At 37.3% G+C, this 27,609-nt stretch overlaps 1 non-coding gene across 1 annotated transcript; it reads right to left on the minus strand.

Moving 5' to 3' along the window:
- Positions 1-18,521: 18,521 nt before the first annotated feature.
- Positions 18,522-18,628, minus strand: LOC136396405 (U6 spliceosomal RNA). The gene has a single exon (XR_010749693.1). It is a non-coding gene; the product is annotated as a U6 spliceosomal RNA (small nuclear RNA).
- Positions 18,629-27,609: the final 8,981 nt, after the last annotated feature.

Consider the following 27,609-nt stretch of genomic DNA (forward strand, 5'->3'; position numbering starts at 1 on the left):
CAGGCAAAGACATCACAAAAAGAGAAAATCATAGGCCAATATCCCTAATGAATCTAGATGCTAAAATCCTCAACAAAATATTAGCTAACCAGATCCAGCAATATATGAAAAAAATCATACACCATGATCAAGTGGGATTTATTCTGGGGAGGCAAGGCTGGTACAATATTTGCAAATCAATCAATGTGATTCATCACATAAACAAAAGGAAGTAGAAAAACCACATGATAATTTCAATAGATGCAGAAAAAGCATTTGATAAAATACAGTACCCATTCATGATCAAAACTCTCAGCAAAGTGGGAATTAGGGAACATACCTCAACACGATAAAGGCCATCTATGACAAATCCACAGTTAACATCATACTCAATGGGCAAAAATTAAAAGCAATCCCCTTAAGATCAGGAACAAGGCTGGGGTGCCCCCTTTCACCACTCTTATTCAATATAGTCCTGGAATTCCTAGCCATAGCATTCAGACAAGAAGAAATAAAAGGCATCTGAATTGAAAAAGAAGAAGTAAAACTATCATTATTTGCAGATGTTATGATACTGTATGTAGAAAACCCTAAAGTCTCAGTCAAAAAAATACTGGACCTGATAAATGAATTCAGCAAGGTGGCAGGATATAAAATTAATACTCAGAAATTAGTGGCATTTTTATACAACAACAATGAACTGTCAGAAAGAGAAATTAAGGAAACAATCCCCTTCACTATTGCAACCAAAATATAAAGTACTTAGGAGTAAATTTAACCAAGGAGATTAAAGACTTGTACTCAAAAAATTATAAAACATTGATAAAAAGAAATCATGGAAGATACAAACAAGTGGAAGCATATACCGTGCTCATGGTTAGGAAGAATAAATATCATTAAAATGTCTATAATACCCAAAGCAATTTATAAATTCAATGCAATACCAATTAAAATACCAATGACATACTTCAAAGATATAGAACACATATTCCAAAAATTTATAAGGAACCAAAAAAAAACAACAACAACAACAACAAAAAACCCCACAAATAGCCTCAGCAATCTTGAAAAGGAAGAATAAAGTGATAGGTATCATTTCCTGATATCAAGTTATACTACAAGGCCATTGTACTTAAAGAATCTTGGTACTGACATAAGAACAAGCATATAGATTAATGGAACAGAACAGAGAACCCAGAAATAAACCCACACCTTTATGGACAACTGATATTTGACAAAGGAGGTAAGAGCATACAATGGAATAAAGACAGCCTCTTTAACACATGGTGTTGGAAAAATTGGACAGCTACCTACAAAAAAAATGAAACTAGACCACCAACTTCCACCATTCACAAAAATAAACTCAAAATGGATAAAAGACTTAAATGTAAGCCATTAAACCATAAGCATCTTAGAAGAAAACATAGGCAGTAAGCTCTCCGACATCTCTCGCAGCAATATATAAATATTTGCTGATTTATCTCCATGGGCAAGTGAAATAAAAGACAGAATAAACAAATGGGACTATATCAAACTAAAAAGGTTTTACACAGCTATAGACAATAAGAACAGAGTAAAAAGACAAACTACACAATGGGAGAAAATATTCGACAGTACGTCTGATAAGGCGTTAATAACCAAAATTTATAAAAAAACTTGTACAACTCAACACCAGGAAGATAAACAATCCAATCAAAAAAATGGGCAAAAGAAATGAATAGATACTTTTCCAAAGAGGACATACAGATGATCAATAGGCATATAAAAAATGCTCAACATCACTAATCATTAGAGAAATGCAAATTAAAGCCACAATGAGATATCACCTCACACCAGTCAGAATGGCGCTCATCAACTTTTTACATAGAATAAGTGCTGGCGAGGATGTGGAGAAAAGGGAACCTTCCTGCACTGCTGGTGGGAATGCATACTGGTGCAGCCACTGTTGAAAACAGTACGGAGATTCCTCAAAAAATTTAAAATCAAACTGCATTTTGACCCAACTATTCCACTTTTAGGAATATACCCCAAGAACACTGTAGCACTGTTTCAAAAGGAGAAATGCACCCCCATGTTTATGGCAGCATTGTTCACAATAGCAAAGATCTGGAAACAGCCCAATTGTCCGTCAGTGGATGAGTGGATTAAAAAGCAGTGGTATATATATATATATATATATATATATATATATATATATATATATATATATATATATATATACACACACACACACACACACACACACACACACACACACATACACACACATATACATACATACAATGGAATACTATGGGGCCATGAAAAAGAAGGTAACCTTACCATTTTTGACAACCTTACCATGTCCATGGATGGACATGGAAACTACTATGTTAAGTAAAATAAGCCAGGCAGAAAAAGAAAAATATCATATGACCTCACTCATTTGAGGAATCCCATGAACAATGTGAACTGAGGAACAGAATTGAGACAGAGGAGAGATCAAAGGGACCAGAGGAAAAGAGGACAGAGGGAAAGGGGATGTTAGGATGGGATAAACCTGATGGGAGGGGGGTAGAGAAGATGTTGAGGGGAATACAGGGGAGGGGGATGCATTTGTGGCAACACTAGAATCTATGTTAACACGGTAAATTAAAATCAATAAAAAAAACTCAAAAGGAAGATAGAAGAAAGGAGAAAATGCTGTAATTTAATTTGGAACATCTCAGAATTTTCTCCTTGTCACATGTCATTATATATTGGTAATAAACCATAGACACTTCAACACCAAGAGTCAACCCTAACGTAAACTATGAATTTTTGGTGATTATGATGTGAGTGTAGGCTCATCGGCTATAACAAAGGGACAGCTTTAGCAAGGGGAATGTTGATAATGAGAGAGGCTGTGTGTGTGTGTGGGGGGGGATGCTAAATGGGAAATCTCTGCACTTCCCCTTAATTTTACTGTGAACCTAAAACTGTGTTGTTGTTATTGCTTTTAAAGTCTTTAAATATACTGCTCACAAAAATTAGGAGATATTTTAAAATGAATATGAAGCGATAAAAAAGAGGCATTTGATATTTTTTTATTAATCAAGAACATCAGAAAACCAAATGACAAGTCAAAGAAACTTGTTTGATTATGCAAATGAGATGCAAAACAAATTTTTATTTCATTGGTGAAAATGCACTACACAAAAGGCTGAAAGCACTGGTGTATCTGCACATTCCCTGACCCCCTAATTTTTGTGAGCAGTGTATGTAAAAAAATGTACATTGAATTAATGGACAATGGGAATGCATTAATAAAAATATAAAGATTAGATTTATGAGCGAGTATAAATGTAATATGAATGTTAAAATGTAAAAAAATTGTATATGCTCTGGAATTTACTAAATGGTATTATGTGGAAAGAGAACAAAAATAGTCCAAGGAAAGAAGGAATTAGTTGTTTGAGTAAAGGAAATAGAATTTTTTAAAAATTGACTTAACAATATATTTTTATTAAACAAAAAAAGAATAGGGAAAATGTCTTATTCATGTTCATATTCCCGGCACTGAGGAAGTCGTGTGGTACCTGTTAGAAGCTCCTTTGAAAATTTCAATGCTGCTGGCGACCCTAGGGAGAGCCCACCATAGGAGGAGCCCATGCGTAGAAGAGCAGGAAAGAGCTGGGATAAGGTGTATTCTTCGAGTCAGTGCTGAACTCACTGATGCTTGAAAGTCATTAATTATCAGCTTCCTTTTACATAAACCAGTGACTTCTGTTTCAGCCTGAACTACTCTGAGTCAGGCTCCTACCCTTGCACCAACAAACAAATTTGAACCTAAAACAGTTGGTATGTCCTCCTCAGGGGCTTTTCTCTACATTGGAGAGCCACTTAAATTGAATTTGAACGAAGATAAACAGGTTCTTAGCTTAATCTTTGTGTGGCAGTCCAGCATTCAAACTCACTGTGGTACTAATGATTTTCTTTTGCTTTGACCTCTGCTTCCTGTACCTTTCACAGCTGCTCTTGAAATCTGGGCCAATACCAGCTTTTAGTAGTACACATGACATTATCATCTTGCTTCTTACCCCTTCTTACATAACCTCAGAAAAGCTGCTTTCTGTGCTATTGGCACAGAGGCAACCCATCCTTTATGATTTTTATATTTTTGAGCTGCAATGTTTGAGGCTATAGCAAACCATATTGTCCATCTTTTCAAAGAGGGTGTTAAAGAGGTATGAAGCATGACAGTGCAAATGCAAGTAGCCGCTTTGCACTGTGGGAATGGGGAAGCTGCCTGGGGAATTACATGGACTGAATATCTTTTCTTCATATCAGAAATCGTTGTATCATTACATATGACCCTGGCACCAATCTAATTTTAATTTTAAATGTATGCTTTAAAATTTTCAGAGTTATTTCATGTGAAACTAAAAAACATGTACACTCCTTCTTGGAAAATATCTGCAATATATAAATATATATACATAAAAAGCCCAGCCATAAAAAGAGTTGAGTTTAAAGAAATGGTAATACAAATGGTTAATATATATATGGTAAGGCACTAGATCTCATTCTTCATTAAAGAAATGCATGTCAGAATAACAATGCTATTTACCATGTTTCACTACCAGATTGGCAACGATGACAAACAGATGCTTTTAGTCGCAAACATGCTGCTGGTAAGAACCACGCTAGCACAACCTTTTTGGATGGCATTTCTGTAGCATTTATCTAAATTTCAAATATATCTACTCTTTGACCCAGCAATTCCATTTCTAGAAATTTGTTTTAAAGATACGTCACATAGCATGCACAAATACATACATATTAACAAACTTGTTTATTGTAGCAGTGTTCGTAATAATAAAAACCCTAAAATCATTCTAATTGTATTTCAATAGATACACAGTTCTAGGTATTTACAGTATCTTCCTACTATGAAACATTTATATGACATGGACAGATTAAATGAAGAAAGCTAATTACAAGAATGCGTATGTGTTTGTGAGTAAATACATATAAGCTCATTTATGAGATTTGTGGGGGTAAAATTGTACATTCCTATAAAAAATTGTGACTTCTACAAAGCAGGATTTGAGAGGAAAAGATGGAATGATTTCTTATTTCTCAACTATTTCTATTTTGCAGCATATACTACTTCAATAAGAAAATGTATTTTTTAATTCAGTCACAATTTTGTATTACTATACAATCCATAAAACAATAGAAAACACAATTATACTCTGCTATAAAATCATAGTAGGAGGAATTTAATCTTTTCTTTTTCAGATTTTATTTATTGAGAAAGGAGAGGAGGAATGGGAAGAATCAACTCATAGTAGTTGCTTCATATATGTGCCTTGACCAGGCAAGCCCAGGGCTCCAAACCAGCAACTTCACAATTGTAGGTCAACACTTTATCCCTGTGCCACCACAGGTCAAGCAGTGGGTGGTATTTTTAAATGGTAATAAACTGAAGTATGATAGAGTAAACAAAATTTATAAAAGTGATATTTAAAGGTTAGTTACTTTTTAATCTACATAGATCATATAAGTACTAATATAAATGAACTACTGAGTTCTATTTTAGGTTATGACAGTAAGTCCATACCTCTTCCTGCTGCCTTCCTGTTGATATCTTTGGTAGGATCAGGGATATGGTATTTTCCCCACCTCTTATCTCTGCCTTTGAAAAGCCAGGTTCTTTGAATTATGGGTCAGGGTTCCTGCATGAAAGCATCATGTGTTATAGCTGGGGCAGTTTTCCCTTGCTTTGTAAGCAAGGAAATGAGGGTAGAACTTGCTAGAATTTTCCTATAATTAGAAAATTGAACTATAGATCCTCAGTTATAGCCTAATAGGAGATCGAGAATAATACAGAAAAGAAGGGGCAGGAAACACTGAGGTACTGAGAAGGTTGCTATACCAACCATACCATGGCCTTGTTAAGTGATCCTGGCTTTAGCAATTATTTATTTAAGAATTTCAATGTCTGTCTTTCTGCCAGGCAAAAAACTTCTGGACTGCAACTAGCACAATGATTGGCACATAGTAGTTACTCATTAAATATAGCTTTGAATTAAATAGTTGGATCAATGAGTGAATATCCAAAATAAAAGAAAGACTCACTAGAGAGTTGCACAAAATCCCTAAGAGACAGGGAGGAAAAAACATCTAGATGACACAAATGAGAGGTAGTGGTGGAAGAGTGTGCCAGAAAGAGTTAGGATGGGAATCTTGAGCTGTCTCAATAGTGTGGTACACTTGGAGGCTTTATCATCTTTGGGTGACCTGAAATGCACTATTGAAGTCAGATAGCTTAAATCCAAGATGGGATGTGTACAAACTTTCCCCTAATAAGGGCAATTCCAGTGTTCCTAATAGAGGAGAACTTTGGAGAGTTCCACCTTTGGTGAACTCCCTTAGAGTTTGTGTAAAATAATTAATGCATTTGTCTGCTCCAATTCTATTATTATATCAATATGGTGCCTATATCATCTGTTTTCCTAAACCATGGAGCCCTACTTCCTAAACCTGAGCCCCACCCAGGTACTTCAGGGCATATAGGCACCATCTGGCACACCTAAGAACAGAGCTACTGCCGCTCTACGATTACAAGTATGTACTAACACTATTTTTTTGTATTCTTCCAAAGTGAGAAGTGGGGGACAGCAGACAGAATCCCCGCATGCACCCCACCAGGATTCACCCAGCATGCCCACCAGGGAGTGATGCTTGGCCCATCTGGGGAGTTGCTCCACTGCAACTGGAGCCATTCTAGCACCTGAGGCGGAGCCCATGGAGCCTTGGCTGTGGGAAGGGAAGAGTGAGATAGAGAGAAAGAAGAGGGGGAAGGGTAGAGAAGCAGATGGGCACTTCTCCTGTATGCCCTGGCCAGGAATTGAACCTGTAACTTCCACACTCCAGGCTGACGCTCTACTGCTAAGCCAACTGGCCAGGGCCTGTACTAACACTCTTACCACCACCATTACCATCACCCCCATAACCACCATCATTAGCTAAGAGGGAAATCATTCAATAGTAAATTACCTTAAAGTATGTCAGGGATACTGACCAATCAGGATGGTGTCTCTCTTCCTTCTTTTTGTCAGGTAACCAGGAGAAGGGCATAATATTCCCTGTAGTTTATCTATCTATCTATCTATCTATCTATCTATCTATCTATCTATCTATAGATCTATCTATTGATCTATCATCTATCTCTATGTTATTAGAAATATACTAGGAAAACTCTGAGATTGAGAAAGGACCTTCAGGAACCAGGTAGGTTTTGGAACTTTCGAAAGTCAAACAAGGACTCAAGACCTCCAGGATTTTCTCTCTTGCTCACTCTATCTCTTGTATTTACTTACTTCTACTTGGCTTCTTTCTCTCTGATAACAGATGGGCTTTTCCCACTGGCAGAAAACCTATCTGCCATCAGTTTTAGGCTTACATCATCCCAATTATTGTTCCCAGAAGAGGATATATTTTCTCAGCATCATTTTTAATATTTTCAGAGAAAACTCTGAGTGATTTGAATCATTTACTTATCCTTGGACCAATCATTATGGTTAAGAAGATAGTTTACTGTCTGAGTGGTCCTGCCTACACTGCACATTCACCTTTAGGCTAAGGAGTAGGGTCGTATGATTGGCAATTCCACAAAAACCATGTGGGATGCACAATGGGGATGATGCCCTGCTCCTGAAAAAGGGGACAATGTTATTGAAAGAAGAGAAAAAAAGTGCTTCAGATGCCCACAAAACATAATTCAAAGATAGCTAAATAGATAGATGGGAAACTAGCTAATTAGATGAGCACATAGATGACAGTTATATGTGTTAGTGGCCATTATATGTTCTAATATTTGTACTTATTATTTTCAAAGGATTTATTTTTGCTATTATTTTATGTTTAATTATTCAAATATATTATAATAATATTGTCACACACCAGAAATAAATAGAAAAACCTGCTGATATCTTAATTAGAATTGATGACACCTCAGAGTAACATGAAAAGAATAGACATTTTTACATTAGACTTCCCATTCAACTACACAGTTTTGTACTTATTCTTTTTTCAATCTCCTATAAAGTCTGTGTAGGTGTTTTATGTAATGTAAGTGGGAGATTATTAGCATAATAATATTAGCATAATAGCTGACACCAGAGCAGTCTTTGGTTAGGAAAATACCCTAATAAAGTAGGGGTAGGACTACCACACACTGCAGCTGTCTGTGCACTGCACTGCTCCTGGGAGCCCCATTTACATGGACTACAATGTAAGTGAGGTCCCTGGCGTTTTATGCAATACAACAGTCCTAGGGAGAAAAAGACCAAGAAATGAGAGAAGTGGCTAAGTTTCTCCACATGAGAACATGAGAAAAAAATATATATATATATTTTTAAATACAAGCAAAACTTTATTTCAAAAGTCACAGAGGTAGAAAAAAGGGAGCCAGCAGGGCTGCATGGCCCCAAAAAACAAGTTACAGAGGCAAAAGAAGGGCCCTTGGAGCTTAGGAGATGAAGAAAGCAAAGGTGTGTGCTTTGAGGGAATAAGAGGGAGAAAGGTGCTGGTGTGCTCCAGAGAGAGAGAGCGAGAACATGAGTGAGCTAGTACCTTGGGCAAAGAGATGTGGCGAAAGAAAGAGAGAGGTGGCTTGAGAGAAAATTCTGATTTAGTTACTAAGAGAGAAGGGAAGGGAAAGAAAGGGAAGGGAAGGGAAGAAGGGAGAGTAAAAGGGAAAGGGGAGGGGAGGAAATAGTAGAAAAGGGGTGGGGGAAGGGGAGAATGGGGGAAGAGGAAGAGGAAGAGAAGAGAGAAAAAGAATCAGAAAGGTGGCAGGACAACAACAGAAGCTAATGTAATGGTGTAAAGATGATTGGTACAAGGATGAAATGGCCAGCAAGGTAAACAAGGGACGTTTTAGAACAAGAATGTTCTACAAAAAATTTTCAGTTGTTTGACGTGGGATATGCAGGCTCCTACTTTCAGTAAATTGTTGTGATTTGATAGTTTTTTTTTATTCAGGATTGTTTTGGGGAGGGAGAAGGAAATAGTGTGCATGGGCTATGCCTCGGCTTGCATTACTGTCACAGCAGAGATAAGGAATAGATACAAATATGCAGAGGATAAGAAAAGAATTCAGGGCACGAAAATGGAGGAATTGGCCAATCACATCTAGAACTCAAAATCCAGGCTGAGGACACTCCTGTTGATGCCTAAATTGCACTTATAATGGCTCTCTAGCACTCTTAGTAGCATTTTATAAATTACTTTGTGCTTTTTTCCCTTGTCCTTATAAAGGGGATCCTATTTTCCATAACAGTTTCTTGCCATTTTTTGCAGGTTACAAGCATCTCTCTCTCTCTCTCTCTCTCTCTCTCTCTCTCTCTAATCTATATCTTTCTAAGCATATGTAAAATATAACATATATAACATTATATATTAAAATAATGTTAAAAAGATACATAGGCTTTTAGAGCTTTTTATTCCTTCCTGTTGATCTTTCATCTGATATCAGTTGCCTTTAGACCAAAATTTTCTTTTAGCATTTTTTGTCGTTTAGGTCAGCTGCCAACAAATTCTCTCATTGTTTATGTCTGAACATGTATTTTGTTTTGTTGTTTTTTTAAAAAAAAACTTATTTGGAATATTGTAACTTGACTTCTTTTTTCTTTCAGCACTCTAAAGATATAGTATGACTATAATGTACATTTGTGTTTTCTTTGTATTTATCTTACTTGTATTTGGTTAAACTTCCTGGTTCTGTGAGCTGAAGCCTTTAAAACTTTATTGACATTTTTAATAAACTCCCTCAGTCTATAATCTCTCCTTCAAGAGCTCATGTTTTAGATCACTGGTATTGTTCCAAAGATCTTGGATATTATAATACATTTAACTTTCACTCTCTTTTCTCCTTGTTTTAGTTTGAGCAATGTCTATTAACTCAAATGTCTTCAAGTTCAGTAACTACTGTGTCCAGACACTTTTAAGAACATAAAATGAAATCTTTGTATTTGATATTTTTTCATTTTTAGCATTTCAATTGATTTTTAAAGTTTCCACCTTTGGTGAAATTCTCCATTTATTCACACATTGTTGACTTATCCCACTATGTATATAAAGTTACACACATGCATATATTTCTTGTATCATGTATGTATGTATGAATGTATTACAAATATATATATATATCTACCATAATCTGTATGTCAGAGGCCTCTCTGGTTGGCTTACTTTAACCCACTTGCTCTCAGTGAGGAGGGATAGAACTTAAGCCCAAAGACACCCAATTGGATTGCCACACACATAAAGTGCTTCAGAGCACTTCTGGTCAAGATGGCAGCATAGATAAATGCGGTACTCATATCCTCTCATAACCACATCAAATTACAACTAAACTACAGAACAACCATCATTCAGAACCGCCTGAAATCTGGCATCAAGACTGGTAGGAAATCATGGGTACAGAACAGGCTGGTCCCACACACAACATTAAACTGAGGTTTAAAATCAGGAGGGACAGCTCAGTTGCAGAGGTTCTGCCTGATCATAAGCTCTTCAAATTTAACCAAGTCTGAAGATATTCCTCCAAGTCCCAGTTTCGCATCTGTAAAATATGGATAATTACAAAGTATCTTCTGCATAGGATTTGTGTGAGGTTTAAATGTGATCACAGCCCTGGCTGGTTGGTTCAGTGGTGGTGTCAGCCCAGCATGTGGATGTCTCAGGTACAATTCCTGATCAGGGAACACAGGAGAAGTGACCATTTGCTTCTCCACCCCTCACCCTCTCCCTTCTCTTTCTCCATCTCTCTCTTCCCCTCCCACAGCCATGGCTCAGTTGGAGCAAGTGGGCCCTGGCACAGCCTTGGAGCATTGAAAACGGCTCTACGCCTGCCTCAGGCACTAAAATAGCTTGGTTGCCCAACAGAGCAATGCCCCAGATGGGCAGAGCATTACCCCATAGGAGACTTACTGGGAGCATCTCTCTGCCTCCCTGCTTCTCACTTAAGAAAAATTAAAAAGAAAATGTGATCAAACAAAAATATTTATAGTAATCAGTGCAATAACTAGCACAGAGAAGGTCCCTAGTTAATGCAAGCTGTCTTTGTCTTACATGCTACCTCATTTCCATCACTTTTCCTCCAAACTGAAACACAGATGAAGAGGGATCCAGTTTCGTCTTGGTCACTGACATATTCTTAGCATCCATACAATTAAAGGCACTCAATAAATATTTGTTGAAAGAATAAACTAATGAAGTTCTTCTCTAAGTAAGAGAGAAGTTGGGCTCACCAGGAATTAGATTTTCCTTAAACAATAATTTCATAAACCATCTAGAAAAAGAAGTGTTTTATCAAATCCATTAGATCTCAGAGGACTCTAAAAATGGTAGTAAAATTCCTGACTCACACAGGCACTTAAGAGAAAATTTTCACTCTCCTTTCTTCCTTCCTTCCTTTTTTTCTTTCTTTTTACTTTTACTAATTGTTTCCAGAGAGACAGACAGAGAAAAGAAGAGTGGGGAGGTGAGAGGAAAAGACAAGGAAGCTTTCATTTGTTGTTCCACTTAGTTGTGCATTCCTTAGCTGCTTCCCATATGTGCCCTGACCAGGAATTGAACCCACAACCTTGGCATGTTGGAACAACAGTCTTACTGACTGAGCTAACTGGCTGGAGCAGAGAACATTTTCAAGGCTATCACAGGGCAAAGAAGTAGTAAATTAATTTTATGGACACATGGAAGCAGTACTTCAGAACATTTCTTTCACTCCATGAGTGAAAACTGAAAATCATATTAAGTCTTACCTGAAAATATCAGATTGATATATTTTTTTAGCCAAAATGAAAATAAAAAAGTAATCAAGAAGATCAAGAAAGCATACATTAGTTTATCTTTGTGAATGGCAAGGTTCATCCTTGCCTGAAAAATAAGTCTGTTAACCAGTAGTCATTGGTGCCAATTCAATACCAACAAGAAACCCTAAATTGTGGTGCTGTGAAGAAAGAAACTTCATTCAGTGCAAAACAGCTCAATTATGATAGGGCACAACCGTGAAAAGAGCATGGCTGTGGAATAGCTCAATTGTGATACAGCATGGCTGTAGCTAAAAAGCTCTGCTCTGCTTGCTCCTCAATGGCCTGCTCTCCTCCATGGTTTGTGCTGTGCCATTCTGCTTCACTCTGCTCTGGCGAGATAGCTTCTGAGCTGCATCTCATGCAGGGAGATGCAGCCTCAGTCTCTGGTGGAAAGGGAAAGCACGCAATCCTAGCCAGAGGGGAGCTGGCTTCTATGGACAGAAGTCCCCACCCCTGGTCTCTGATTGCTCTGAATCCTCACAGTTTGATTGGTCCAAAGGTACTGTCCTGATTGGTCAGGATAGAGCTGCTGATTGGTCAGGGCTGGTAGCTCTGACTGGTTGGGGAAAGTCTCATTTGTATTCACTGAAATAGGATTCCAGGAAATCTTTAAAAGGATTGGCTCAGACTGCAGAACCAGTGCAGGCAGGCAGTTCAGTGTAAAGGCAAGCAGTTCAGGACAGGCTTCTCTGTGAAGTGTAGTTTGTGTGAAATGGCTACCAGGCTCTGCTTTACAATTTTTTTTTTAATTTATTGAACTTAGAGAGGAAGAAGGAGAGGGGAGGGAGAGAAACATCAATTTGTATTTACACTTACTTGTGCATACATTAGTTGTTCCTTGAATGTGCCCTGACCGGGGATTGAATCAGCAACCTTGGCATGTGGGCTCAATGCTCTAACCAACTGAGCTACCTGGCCAGGGCCCTGGCTCTGCTTTTTTATTTGAGCCCAGTTAGCCACCAGGAGCCCTTCTTAGTAGGTGTCTTTTTTTTCCCCTTCAAGGTTTATAAGTCTAATTTTATTATAACAAATGCTAAAGAATCAGGTAGACACTATTTTCTTGAAACTAACCCACCAATAAAAACTAATTAGAAGTATGTCTCTTTGTTTCATAAGGGTTTCTAAGAAGCATTTGAAAAAAGAGCATATGCTCACTGGCTAAAAGTACAAAAGTTAGTCATTTGATAAAATGCTTAAAAATCACTTTATTTTTGGAACGTTCCCTTTCATCACTGACAGACATCTCAGTGTACTGTAATTTGAAATGTTTTTATGTTGAGTGAGCAGAGCATAAGCACTCACAGCAGTGAGAGTGCTTGCTACTTAAATACTGTATAATTAAGTATAAATTAATATATAATGCAAGGATCACAATAATGGCTCAGAATGTTACTTTTTTTTTTTAAATAAATTTTTATTAATGGTAATGGGATGACATTAATAAATCAGGGTGCATATATTCAAAGAAAACATGTCTAGGTTATTTTGTCATTAAATTATGTTGCATACCCCTCGCCCAAAGTCAGATTGTCCTTCGCCACCCTCTATCTAGTTCTCTGTGCCCCTCCCCCTCCCCCTAACTCTCCCCCTGTCCAACCTCCCCCCACCCCTGGTAACCACCACACTCTTGTCCATGCCTCTTAGTCTCATTTATATGTTCCACCAATGTATGGAATCATGTAGTTCTTGTTTTTTTCTGATTTACTTATTTCACTGCTTATAATGTTATCAAGATCCCACCATTTTGCTGTAAATGATCTGATGTCATCATTTCTTATGGCTGAGTAGTATTCCATAGTGTATATGTGCCACATCTTCTTTATCCAGTCTTCTATTGAAGGGCTTTTTGGTTGTTTCCATGTCTTGGCCACTGTGAACAGTGCTGCAATGAACATGGGGCTACATGTGTCTTCACGTATCAATGTTTCTGAGGTTTTGGGGTATATACCCAGTAGAGGGATTGCTGGGTCATAAGGTAGTTCTATTTGCAGTTTTTTGAGGAACCACCATACTTTCCTCCATAATGGTTGTACTACTTTACAGTCCCACCAACAGTGAATGAGGGTTCCTTTTTCTCCACAGCCTCTCCAACATTTGCTATTACCCGTCTTGTTGATAATAGCTAATCTAACAGGGGTGAGGTGGTATCTCATTGTAGTTTTGATTTGTATTTCCCTAATAACTAATGAAGCTGAGCATCTTTTCATATATCTGTTGGCCATTTGTATCTCTTCCTGGGAGAAGTGTCTATTCATGTCCTCTTCCCATTTTTTTATTGGATTGTTTGTTTGTTGTTGAGTTTTATGAGTTCTTTGTAAATTTTGGATATTAGGCCCTTATCTGAGTGTTGTTTGAAAATATCATTTCCCATTTAGTTGGCTGTCTGTTTATTTTTATATCAGTTTTTCTTGCTGAGAAAAAACTTTTTATTCTGATGTAGTCCCATTCATTTATCTTTGCTTTCACTTCTCTTGCCATTGGAGTCAAGTTCATAAAATGTTCTTTAAAACCCAGGTCCATGAGTTTAGTACCTATGTCTTCTTCTATGTACTTTATTGTTTCAGGTCTTATATTTAGGTCTTTGATCCATTTTGAATTAATTTTAGTACATGGGGACAGGCTGTAGTCGAGTTTCATTCTTTTGCATGTGGCTTTCTAGTTTTCCCAACACCATTTGTTGAAGAGGCTTTCTTTTCTCCATTGTGTGTTGTTGGCCCCTTTATCAAAGATTATTTGACCATATATATGTGGTTTTATTTCTGGGCTTTCTATTCTGTTCCATTGGTCTGAGTGTCTATTTTTCTGCCAATACCATGCTGTTTTGATTATTGTGGCCCTATAATATAGTTTAAAGTCAGGTATTGTAATGCCCCCAGCTTCATTCTTTTTCCTTAGGATTGTTTTGGCTATTCGGGGTTTTTTATAGTTCCATATAAATCTGATGATTTTTTGTTCCATTTCTTTAAAAAATCTCATAGGGATTTTGATGGGAATTGCATTAAATTTGTATATTGCTTTGGGTAATATGGCCATTTTGATTATATTTATTCTTCCTATCCAAGAACAAGGAATATTTTTCCATCTCATTGTATCTTTTTCGATTTCCCTTAACAATGCTTTGTAATTTTCATTATATAGGTCCTTTACATTCTTTGTTATGTTTATTCCTAGGTATTTTATTGTTTTTGTTGCAATCGTGAAGGGGATTATTTTTTTGAGTTCGTTTTCTAATATTTCATTGTTGGCATAGAGAAAGGCTATGGACTTCTGTATGTTAATTTTGTATCCTGCGACCTTACTGTATTGGTTTATTGTTTCTAATAATCTTTTTGTGGAGTCCTTCGGGTTTTCGATGTATAGGATCATATCATCAGCAAAAAGTGATACCTTTACTTCTTCTTTTCCAATATGGATGCCTTTTATTTCTTTGTCTTGTCTGATTGCTCTGGCCAGAACTTCTAGCACCACGTTAAATAAGAGTGGAGAGAGTGGACAACCCTGTCTTGTTCCTGATTTAAGGTAGAAAGTCCTCAGTTTTATGCCGTTTAAAATGATGTTGGCTGATGGTTTATCATATATGGCCTTTATCATGTTGAGATATTTTCCTTCTATACCCATTTTGTTGAGAGTCTTAAACATAAAATTGTGTTGTATTTTATCAAAAGCCTTTTCTGCATCTATTGATAAGATCATGTGGTTTTTGTTCTTTGTTTTGTTGATATGGTGTATTACGTTAACCGTTTTGCGTATGTTGAACCATCCTTGAGATTCTGGGATGAATCCCACTTGATCATGATGTATTATTTTTTTAATATGTTGTTGTATTCGGTTTGCCAGTATTTTGTTTAGAATTTTAGCATCTGTATTCATTAGAGATATTGGTCTGTAGTTTTCTTTCTTTGTGCCATCCTTGCCAGGTTTTGGTATGAGGGTTATGTTGGCCTCATAAAATGTGTTTGGAAGTATTGCTTCTTCTTCAATTTTTTGGAAGACTTTGAGTAGAATAGGAACCAAGTCTTCTTTGAATGTTTGATAGAATTCACTAGTATAACCGTCTGGGCCTGGACTTTTATTTTTGGGGAGGTTTTTAATAGTTTTTTCTATTTCCTCCCTGCTGATTGGTCTGTTTAGGCTTTCTGCTTCTTCATGACTCAGTCTAGGAAGGTTGTATTGTTCTAGGAATTTATCCATTTCTTCTAGATTGTTGTATTTGGTGGCATGTAATTTTTCATAGTATTCTACAATAATTCTTTGTATATCTATGATGTCTGTGGTGATCTCTCCTCTTTCATTTTGGATTTTATTTATTTGAGTCCTGTGCCTTTTTTCCTTGGTGAGTCTTGCCAAGGGTTTGTCAATTTTGTTGATCTTTTCAAAGAACCAGCTCCTTGTTTTATTGATTTTTTCTATAGTTTTTCTGTTCTCTATTTCATTTATTTCTGCTCTGATTTTTATTATCTCCTTTCTTCGGCTGGTTTTGGGTTGTCTTTGTTCTTCTTTTTCTAGTTCCTTAAGGTGTGAAGTTAAGTGGTTTACTTTGGCTCTCTCTTGTTTGTTCATATAGGCCTGAAGTGATATGAACTTTCCTCTTATTACTGCTTTTGCTGCATCCCAGAGATTCTGATATGTCGTATTTTCATTTTCATTTGTCTGTACATATCTTTTGATCTCTGCGCTTACTTCTTCTTTGACCCATTCATTTTTTAGAAGTATGTTGTTTAGTTTCCACATTTTTGTGGGTTTTTCCCCCTCTTTTTTGCAGTTGAATTCTAGTTTCAAGGCTTTATGATCAGAAAATAAGCTTGGTACAATTTCAATTTTTCTAAATTTGCTGATATTGTCTTTGTGGCCCAACATATGGTCAATTCTTGAGAATGTTCCATGTACACTAGAGAAAAATGTATACTCTGTCGCTTTAGGATGAAGTGTCCTGTAGATGTCTATCATATCCAGGTGTTCTAGTATTTCGTTTAAGGCCACTATATCTTTATTGATTCTCTGTTTGGATGACTGATCTAGAGCCGTCAGCGGAGTATTGAGGTCTCCAAGTATGATTGTATTTTTGTTAGTTTTTGTTTTAAGGTCAATAAGTAGCTGTCTTATATATTTTTGTGCTCCTTGGTTTGGTGCATATATATTAAGGATTGTTATGTCTTCTTGATTCAGTGTCCCCTTAATCATTATGAAATGACCATTTTTGTCTCTGAGTACTTTTTCTGTCTTGTAGTCAGCATTATCCGATATGAGTATTGCTACACCTGCTTTTTTTTGGGTGTTGTTTGCTTGGAGTATTGTTTTCCAGCCTTTCACTTTGAATTTGTTTTTATCCTTGTTGCTTAGATGTGTTTCTTGTAGGCAGCATATAGTTGGATTTTCTTTTTTAATCCATTCTGCTACTCTGTGTCTTTTTATTGGTAAGTTTAATCCATTTACATTTAGTGTAATTATTGACACTTGTGGGTTCCCTACTGCCATTTTATAAATTGCTTTCTGTTAGTTTTGTATCTAGTTTGATTCTTCTCTTTTGTTTTTCTATCATTTGTTTTTGTTTGTTTGTGTTCCATACTTCTTTCCTCTGTTGCTACCTTTTTTAAGTCAAGTGTTTTTGTGGTGGTTTTTTCTAGGTTGGTTACCATTAAGTAATGAAAAGGGTACCTACCATATTCATTGTAGTACCCTATCTTATAAGTATTTCTGCACTTCATCGTCCTTTGCTACTGTTAATCTCCATTCTCTCCCCCCTTTTTTTCCTTTGTTGTCACAGTTTAAGTTTGGTTTTATTGTGTTCTTGGTGGAGCTGTTACTTGTGGTGTTGTTTTCTTTTGTTCTTTGAATCTGGTTGGAAAACCCCCTTTAGTATTTCCTGGAGTGGGGGCTTTCTGTTGATAAATTCTCTCATCTTTTCTGTATTTGTGAATGTTTTTATATCTCCTTCATACTTGAAGGATAGCTTTGATGGGTATAGTATTCTTGGCTGAAAGTTCCTCTCTTTCAGGGCTTTAAATATTGGGGTCCACTCTCTTCTAGCTTGTAGAGTTTCTGCTGAGAAATCTGATGATAATCTAATAGGCCTTCCTTTATATGTTGTACTCTTCTTTTCCCTGGCTGCCTTGAGAATTTTTTCTTTGTCATTGGTTTGTGTCATCTTTATTATGATGTGCCTTGGAGTGGGTTTGTTGGGGTTAAGAAAACTCGGTGTTCTGTTTGCTTCTTGAATTTGAGGCTTTAGTTCTTTCCACAGGCTTGGGAAGTTCTCGTCTATTATTTGTTTGAGTATATTCTCCATTCCATTTTCTTTCTCTTCTCCCTCTGATATACCTATTATTCTTATGTTATTCTTTCTGATGGAGTCAGACAATTCCTGTAGGGCTTTCTCGTTTTTTATTATTTTTGAGTCTCTTTCTTCTTCTCTCTGTTGTGCCTCAAGTTGTTTGTCTTCTATTTCACTAATCCTATCTTCAATCTGGGCTGTTCTGCTAGCTAAGCTTGTTACCTCGTTTTTCAGCTCGTGAATTGAGTTTTTCATTTCTGTTTGATTTGTTTTTATAGTTTCAATTTCCTTGGTAATATATTCTTTGTGTTCATTGAGTTGTTTTCTGATCTCCCTATATTGCCTTTCTGTGTTTTCTTGTATATCTCTGAGTATTTTTAAGATTTCTATTTTAAATTCTCTGTCATTTAGCTCCAAGGCTTCCAAAAAATATGGAACGCTTCATGAATTTGCGTGTCATCCTTGCGCAGGGGCCATGCTAATCTTCTCTGTATTGTTCCAATTTTAGTATATGTGCTGCCGAAGCGAGCACAGAATGTTACTTTAATAGTAATGAAAAATATTTTAAAAATTCAAAATGATGCTGAAAGTTATATTCATTGTAAGTTTCACCTCCAGTTCTTTGTTCATTATTTTTAAATGCAGTACTCAGCACAGTGAAATTCATGATTTTAAAGATGTGTATGTATATAAACTTCTTTTTTTTAATTTGGAGAATCTCTGGAAGGATATCATTTCATATGTAGAAATATGAATCAAAATGTAAAGGAAAACTAAACTATCATATATTGTTTCTAAATTTAAACATTTCTGCATGTCTTTAAAAAAAAAAGCAATGTTGTGCACAGTTGAAACGTTCCTAATACAATGGTTAGGTTAAAAAATACTACAAGTAGAAGAGTTTCCTTAAGATCCAAAACCTAATTAGAATAAGAAAATTCTAAAAATTGGAAGGAAAAAAGGGATAAAATGTTAGGTGAAGTACTGTATTTCCCCACATATAAGAAGCTTCCATGTATAAGATGCATCTTAATTTGGGGGCCCAAAATTTGGGAAAAAATATGTATTACATAAAGTTATTGAACTCAAGTTTTATTCATCATAAAATTCATACAACTCCTCATCACTGTCAAAATTCCCATGCATTAGCTTGTCCTTGTCTGTGTCTGATGACGAATCACTGTCTTCATATAGCCTCGTCCTCAGTTCCATCTATGGCAGGGGTTGGGAACCTATGGCTCGCGAGCCAGATGTGGCTCTTTTGATGGCTGTATCTGGCTCGCAGACAAATCTTTAATAAAAAATATAATGTTAAAAATATAAACCATTCTCATGTATTACAATCCATTCATTTCCTACTGCTCATGTTCATGGTTGCGGGTGGCTGGAGCAAATCACAGCTGTCCTCCGGGACAACACCAAATTTTTTTTTTTCTTTTTTTTTCTTTTTTTTCATTTTTCTGAAGCTGGAAACAGGGAGAGACAGTCAGACAGACTCCCGCATGCGCCCGACCGGGATCCACCCGGCACGCCCACCAGGGGCGACGCTCTGCCCCCCAGGGGGCGATGCTCTACCCATCCTGGGTGTCGCCATATTGCGACCAGAGCCACTCTAGCGCCTGAGGCAGAGGCCACAGAGCCATCCCCAGCGCCCGGGCCATCTTTGCTCCAATGGAGCCTTGGCTGCGGGAGGGGAAGAGAGAGACAGAGAGGAAAGCGCGGCGGAGGGGTGGAGAAGCAAATGGGCGCTTCTCCTATGTGCCCTGGCCGGGAATCGAACCCGGGTCCTCCGCACGCTAGGCCGACGCTCTACCGCTGAGCCAACCGGCCAGGGCACAACACCAAATTTTTATTGGATAATGCATAATGTATATGGGTCGTTGTATGGCTCTCATGGAATTGCATTTTAAAATATGTGGCGTTTATGGCTCTCTCAGCCAAAAAGATTCCTGACCCCTGATCTATGGTATTTGAAATGCCACACTTCTTAAATGACTTGACAATGATCACAATCTTGTTGTTATCCTAGGATCTTTTTTCCAGGTACAAACTCTCTTATAGTAGGTTTCTTCACTCTTCTTGCTGGTGTCAAATTGTCTACAACAATGAGCACAAAAACAAGCATGAAAAAGTGGGAAATGTAAGTAAAATAATCTACAACCACTGTATGGGATGCACCCAGTTTTTAGAACCCAAATTTTTTAAAAAGGGTGCATCTTATACATGTGGAAATATGGTAAATTTTCTTGATTTCTAAGTCCAAAGCTTAGTAGCGTATTGTGGGGCAGCTGTGTTAGACTTATTCGCTGCTTTAGCAGCTGCAAGCCCTTTGCCTGATTAGTGTGTGAGCACATGGCAGCCCCATGTGTGTGTGGTCTATGTAAGGCTATGGGTGCCTGCGCTCAGGAGGATTGCGGATGCGTGGATTGCCTGCCTGCCAGTGTGAGGGGCCCTTTTTGCTGTTTGTTTGCCTGAGAGGTGGTTTTCCCTACCTGTGTGCCTGTCCACTGTTGTGAGACTTTATTAAACAGAATGGCCCAACCCTTTTCGGCTCCACAGTTTTTCTACCACCTGCCCAAATCCAATGTGGACCTGCCTGACCTCGGCCACTGGCATTACATGTATAAAAAAGGTTAGAAAATATTGAAAATAAATATACCTTTTCCCAGGGTGGACTTGTTTTTCTCCCTGTGTGCTCCTGGTGTCTAGCATACTAGCCTCTCACAGAAAAAGACAAATACTCTTTTGTAAATAATGTAGAGGTTGTTAAATTAATCTAGGTAATGCAGTCTTGATTATTTTGCACATAATCTCTGACAGCACTCAATGGTGAAGTCTTCACTGGCCTTAACCCAACACCTTTGGTCCAGCTGCTCAGTAACGTCACTATAGCTTCCGGCTCTTTTCATCTTTCCGCTGTTATGCTCCATGTATGATGTTTCTCTCCTGATACCAAAATAGCTTCCTCAGCTCCAAACATCACTTTCTCAAATGACAAAGTCAAAAAGCAAGCAAGCGAGAAGGGCTGAGAGCACCTACTCATGTGTCTCTCTTTCTACTTTCTAGAAGCTCCCCAGTCAATTTCTTTTTCTCTTCTGTCTTAGTGACCACAACTTTGTCACCTGTCTCCCCTAAATCAATCCCTACAAAAAAGGAACAAACATTTCCGTTGAATTAAAACACTCATAACTTATCCCCTAGAGCTAGAAGAAGACCAATTTATCCCTAAGTATATTGGTACCAAATCTCTAAATGAAATTTTATTTCTCTCAGGAAAGCTCATTGTTTGTTGAGTAACCAATAGCATCTACCATGCCACAAAGATTGATACACAGCTGAATACCAATTTATTCATTTATACTGAGAAATATTACTGTGAGAAGAACTGCATGGTTGAGTTCTCTGGTCAACACATTTTTCTTTTATAGAACAACAACAAAAGAAAACTTTGAAGGAAGCTATCACGAGAAAGCTCCTAGGTGAATGCAGACTCAGACAGGGAAGAGTAGTTATTTCTCTATGCGCAGGTCGATTCCTCTGCCTGTAATGCCTTTTCCCTTTTTTAACTCCCACATAGACTTTAAAATTCAGCTTAAGCACCATCCCCTTTAGAAAGCTTTCTTTGTCACCCCCTCCTTCTCCACCTGCATTTCCCACCCCCAAGCTGAATTACTTGCTTCTTTTCTGTATTACCATGGCATACTGTGCATAATTATATCATCACACCTACTCTGTTGTATTGTACTTACCAATTTATGTGTTCTTTCCTCTAAACGTGAGTTTCTTAAATGCAGAAACTGTGCTAACTTGTTTTTATAGATTTAGTGGCCAGCACAGAGCTCAATAGACAGCTATTAAGGGATAGATATTTGTGGTAGGCAGAATAATTGCCACCCTCTTCCAAAAGATATCTAAATCTTAATCCATGAAATTTGTTGTTATGGTTCGTTTTATGTGTCAAATAGAAGAGTAGTTTTGGATTAGATTAACATTTTTTTTATTTTTAATTTTCAATTAAAGTTTACATTCACTGTTCTTCTGCATTAGTTTAGGTGTACAGTATAATGGTTAGACAATCATATCCTTTAAAAAGTGGTCCCCCAATATTTAAGAACTAACCTGGTTCCATAACAATATATTACATAAATATCACAATAATATTATAGTAACTAATAAACAGTTATTACAATATTATTGACCAAATTCCCTATGCTGTACTTTTTACATCCCTGTGACTTTTGTAATTACTAATTTGTACTTATTTATTCTTTCACCTTTTTCACGGAGCCCTTCAGCATCCTCCCCTCCAGCAACTATCAGTCTATTCTCTGTATCTATGAGTGTTTCTATTTTGTTTGTTTATTTATTTTGCTCTTTAGATTCCATATATAAGTGAAATCATACGGTATTTTTGTCTCTCTTTGACTGATTTATTTCACTTAATATAATAACCTCTAGGTTCATCTATTCTGTCACAAAAGGTGACATTTCCTTCTTTTTTAAATACTTTATTCATTTTAGAGAGAGAAGCAAGCCAGAGAGAGAAAGAGAGAAAGCAGAGAGAAGGGGGGAGGAGTAGGAAGCATCAACTCCCATATATGTCTTATCGGGCAAGCCCAGTGTTTTGAACCGGTGACCTCAGCATTCCAGGTCAATGCCACCACAGATCAAGCTCCTTTTTTAAAGCCAAGTAGTATTCCATTGTGTATATGTACTATGACTTTTTTTATCCACTTGTCTAATGACAAGCAACTAGATTGTTTCTATATCTTGGCTATTGTAAATAATGTGCAATGAACATGAGTGTGCATATAGTCTTTCAAATTAGTGTTCTGAGTGTCTTTGGATATATATCTAGAAGTGCAATCTCTGGGTCATTAGGCAATTCTATTTTTTTTTTTTTTTGGTCTATTTCCAAAGTGAGAAGCAGGGGTGGGAGTAGGGGTGGGAGGGACACAGACAGACAGATTCCTGCATGTGCCCGAGACCAGGATCCATCCGGCATGCCCACTAGAGGGCAATGCTCGGCCCCTCTGCCTTTGCTTCGCTGCAATCAGAGCCATTCTAGCACTTGAGGCAGAGGCAATGGAGCCATCCTCAGCGCCCAAGCCAACTTTGCTCCAATGGAGCCTTGGCTGTGGGATGGGAAGAGAGAAGGAGAGAGAGAAAGAGAAAGGAGAGAGGGAAGGATGGAGAAGCAGATGGGCTCTTCTCCTGTGTGCCCTGGCCAAGAATTGAACCTGGGACTTCCACACACTGGGCCAAAGCTCTACCACTTAGCCAGCTGGCTAGGGCCAGGCAATTCTATTTTTAATTTTTTTGAGGAAGCTTCACAGTATTTTCCATAGTGTTTGCAGTAATCTGCATTCTCACTAGCAGTGCATGAGGATTCCCTTTTCTCTACATCCTTTCCAACAATTGTTATTTGTCGATATATTGATGATAGCCATTCTGACAAATGTGAGGTAATATCTCATTGTGTTTTTGATTTGTGGATGAGATTAACATTCAAATGTGTGAATATAGATTGCCCTCCATATGTGGGTAGGCATCATCTGATTATTTGAAGGCCTGAATAAAACAAAAAGACTAGGCTCTGTGAGCAAGAGACCATTACCCAGCAGATTGCCTTCAGACTTTATCTGCAACATTAACTCTCTTGGTCCTGAACATAGGATCCACAGTGTAGATTCTGGACACGCCAGCCTCATGAGCTAATTTTTATAATAAATAAAATATATACTTATTGGTTCTGTTACTCTGAAGGACCCCTGACAAATACAGTGAATATATCTTACATGGCAAAAGGTAGAAGGCAGGTGAAATGGAATTATGGATCTAGAGATGGGAAGATTATAAGATTATCTGAAATTATCCAGTAGGCCCAGTGCAATCTCAGAAGTTCTTATGAGAAACAGAAAGAAGTGTCAGAGTGAGAAAAGATGTAATGACAGAAGCAGAGATCCAAATGTCATCACTGCTACCTGGGGCCACAAACCAAGCTTATTATCCAGCAGCTGGATAAAACAAGAAAGAAATCCTCCCCTAGCTTCAGAAGGAACACTACCATGTCAACACCTTCACTTTAACCCAGCATGACCCATTTTTTACTCTGACCTCCGTAACTATAGGACAATAGATTCATGTTGTTTTAAGTCAGTGTGTTGGTGGTAATTCGTTAAGCAGCAATAGGCAATGAATACAATGATAAGGAATTTGGGAGATGGGTGACAAAATGAGTTAAGTACTTAATGCATTAGGCTCCTGTAAAGATAACTAGCATTTAATCATTGTTTTCTATATACTCAGTGTTTTCACACATTCAGTGTTGATCCAAATAACCAAACAAGATCAAGATACTATTATACCCCTTTGCAGATAAACAAACCAAAATTAGAAAGATTGAATAATTTTATGAAAGTATCATGCCCATAACTGCTACAATAGGTATTGAAAACCAAGGCAAATTTCTCTCAATCCCAGTGTCCTCAGGATATCTTGAGGCATGCAGCTCTACAGCAGAGTACCAAAGGATGGTTAAAGAGCTCCTTAGCCTCCCCCAATCTCTTCCAGCAGCCCTAACTTAACAGTGAAATTGAAGTGAGAACAGTGTGCTTATTGCACATGCAATTTCAAGATAGATTTCTAGCTTTTCATGGCAAAGGCTTGCCTCCCAAAGCCCTCCCCATGGGAAATTCTGGAGCTGCTAACAGTCTGTCCCCAAATTGAGTCCTACTACTAGGATCCTATTCTCCATGAACTGAAATAACCTAATGCTAGGACCTTGCTTGCCGTGATTGTCATGTTTTAGTATGTTTATTAATTCTTATTGTTGGGAAATATTAATTTAATCAATTAGACCTTAACTAGGTCTTCCTCAGGCAATGATCTCATCTTTTTTTTTTTTTTTTTTTACAGAGACAGAGAAAGAGTCAGAGAGAGGAATAGATAGGGACAGACAGACAGGAACTGAGAGAGATGAGAAGCATCAATCATCAATTTTTCGTTGTGACACTTCAGTTGTTCATTGATTGCTTTCTCATATGTGCCTTGACCATGGGGCTACAGCAGACTGAGTAACCCATTGCTCAAGCCAGTGACCTTGCATCCAAGCTGGTAAGCTTTGTGCTCAAACCAGATGAACCTGCACTCAAGCTGACAACCTCGGGGTCTCGAACCTAGGTCCTCAGCATCCCAGTCCGAAGCTCTATCCACTGTGCAACGCCCAGTCAGGCTGAGCCCATCTTTTAAGGTGATTTTGCGTATCTGTAAGTGCATCCACTCCTTATAGACTTTGTAAATGTATAACTAAATAAACTATTTCCAATTTTATGTGTTTCACCTATACCTTGCCCCAATGTATTGCCTACACATTAATTTATATGATGCACATTTATTTAGAAAATCATTTTAATGAGCAAAGACTTATAAAATCCTTGCTTTGTAAAATAACAATTGAAATACAGTAATCAATAAATTGTAAACACTTTGCTAAAAATGTAAACAGATGCAACCACAGGTTTATTTTGAGTTACCATGTTTTGGTATAGAAATCCACCAGGATGTATTTAGCACAATAATAATGACCTGAGCAATTTTTTTTCATTTTCTGTTGCATGAGGTTTTAGAACTGTTTCTATCTATTTCTGCATCACTGATTCCAAATATGAAATTCATTTTTTGGTGCATGCTCTTGTTTTTATGCAATTTTAATTTCTTTTTGTTACAGTTAATGGCATGCATTGGTTTTTAAATTGTAGTTAAAGGGCAACAACTCTTGGATTGAACATAACCAACCACAAGGCAATTAATGTTTTACAAACATCGCTTTTACATAATTGTAGTTGTTTTTAAATGTAAAAAGTTATTATCTGATAAAAAAACCCTCTTATTTTGTTTTAAGATTGAATCATGGCTTCTTTGAGTAGGCGTAAATGTAAGAATAGTCCTGACACCTTCTGTTATATATGTGGCTGTTACACACTTCAACATCAAAGGCGCAATATTTCATCATTTGTGACACGAGCATATATTGACTATTTTCAAGTTCCCCCTGGCTATTAAGACAAGAATTGGGCTCCTCATAGTGTGTGTCATAATTGTGAGGAAATGCTTCATGACAGGACAAAAGGAAAATGCAAAGGAATGCCTTTTGGTATTCCCATGGTGTGGCGTGAACCTAAGGACCACAGCAGTGACTGTTATTTCTGTCTGATCCATACAAAGGGCATCAGCAAGAAAAAACGGCATATGATCATATATCCTAATATTCCTTCAGCAATATGACCTATCCCACACTCTGAAACACTCCCGGTTCCAGTATACAATGGTTTTATTTCTTCTAAGGATGAAGAAAGTGAACATGGTGATCAAGTGTATTTTGATAAGATGCATGAGGAAATGGTTGTAGAATCTAAAGGGACTTCTTCTGATGCCAAGCAGTCATTAACCCCTCAGCAGTTTAGCCAATCTGAATTGAATGACTTAGTAAGAATGACATAAAAATTGTCCTTGCCTTTCTGGAGCATAACTGGATCATTTGTGTGGATCTTAAAATGGTAAATTTCCTGCTAGGACAATAGAGAGGTTTCATGAAATATCCTTGCTTTCTGTGTTTGGGGGACAGCCGAGCTCGGGAGAAACACTGGACACAAAAGGAGTGGCCAAAACATGAAGCTCTGGAAGTAGGGATGCAAAATATTGTGAATGAACCTGCAGTTAATTGAGACAGGATCATTTTTCCCCCACTTCACATCAAACTTGGCTTAATGAAGCAGTTTGTTCAGGCTTTGAATAGAGAAAGTGAATGCTTTCAACATATTATTTCTGCTTTTCCTGCCTTGTCTTTCGAGAAAATAAAAGCAGGTGTATTCGATGGACCTCAAATTCGAACCCTCATATGTGATGAAGAATTTGCCAGGAAGATGAATAAGGAGGAGAAAGCAGCATGGCAGTCTTTTGTGGCAGTTACAAAGAACTTCCTTCTCAGCAGAAAACTATGAACTTCTGGTTCAAAAGATGCTGTTGGCTTTCTGCAACATTGGATGTAACATGAGTGTTAAGATTCACTTCCTGAACAGTCACCTTGATAAGTTTTCCAAAAATCTTGGAACTGTTAGTGATGAGCAGACTACTGCTGGAACATCAAACGAGATTGTCCTCAACAAGTACACAAACGCAAGAGCTACAAACACAAATTTTTGTCTAAATAGAATTTAAATAAGTTTTGCGCAAATTTTATGATTAAAATAAGTGTTTTAATATGTTCTAGTTTGAAATTGTAGACAAATTCTGATGCAATCATATCTTTTAGTATATTAGTGTATTTACTGCATTATATAAATTATTATATTTTCACAAAGATGATGCCCAAGAAGACATTCTACTTCATTTTGTTAAACTAAATGTTGAGAATTTTACAATAAAATGAAAACTTAAATCTCGATTGCAAAAGAACTGTAGCTTACAGGATAAAACTAATGTCAGATTTGAGATCAGCACACTCGAATTATG

The sequence above is a fragment of the Saccopteryx leptura genome, chromosome 2, assembly GCF_036850995.1.
Source record: "Saccopteryx leptura isolate mSacLep1 chromosome 2, mSacLep1_pri_phased_curated, whole genome shotgun sequence".
In the NCBI taxonomy this organism is placed as follows: Eukaryota; Metazoa; Chordata; class Mammalia; order Chiroptera; family Emballonuridae; genus Saccopteryx; species Saccopteryx leptura.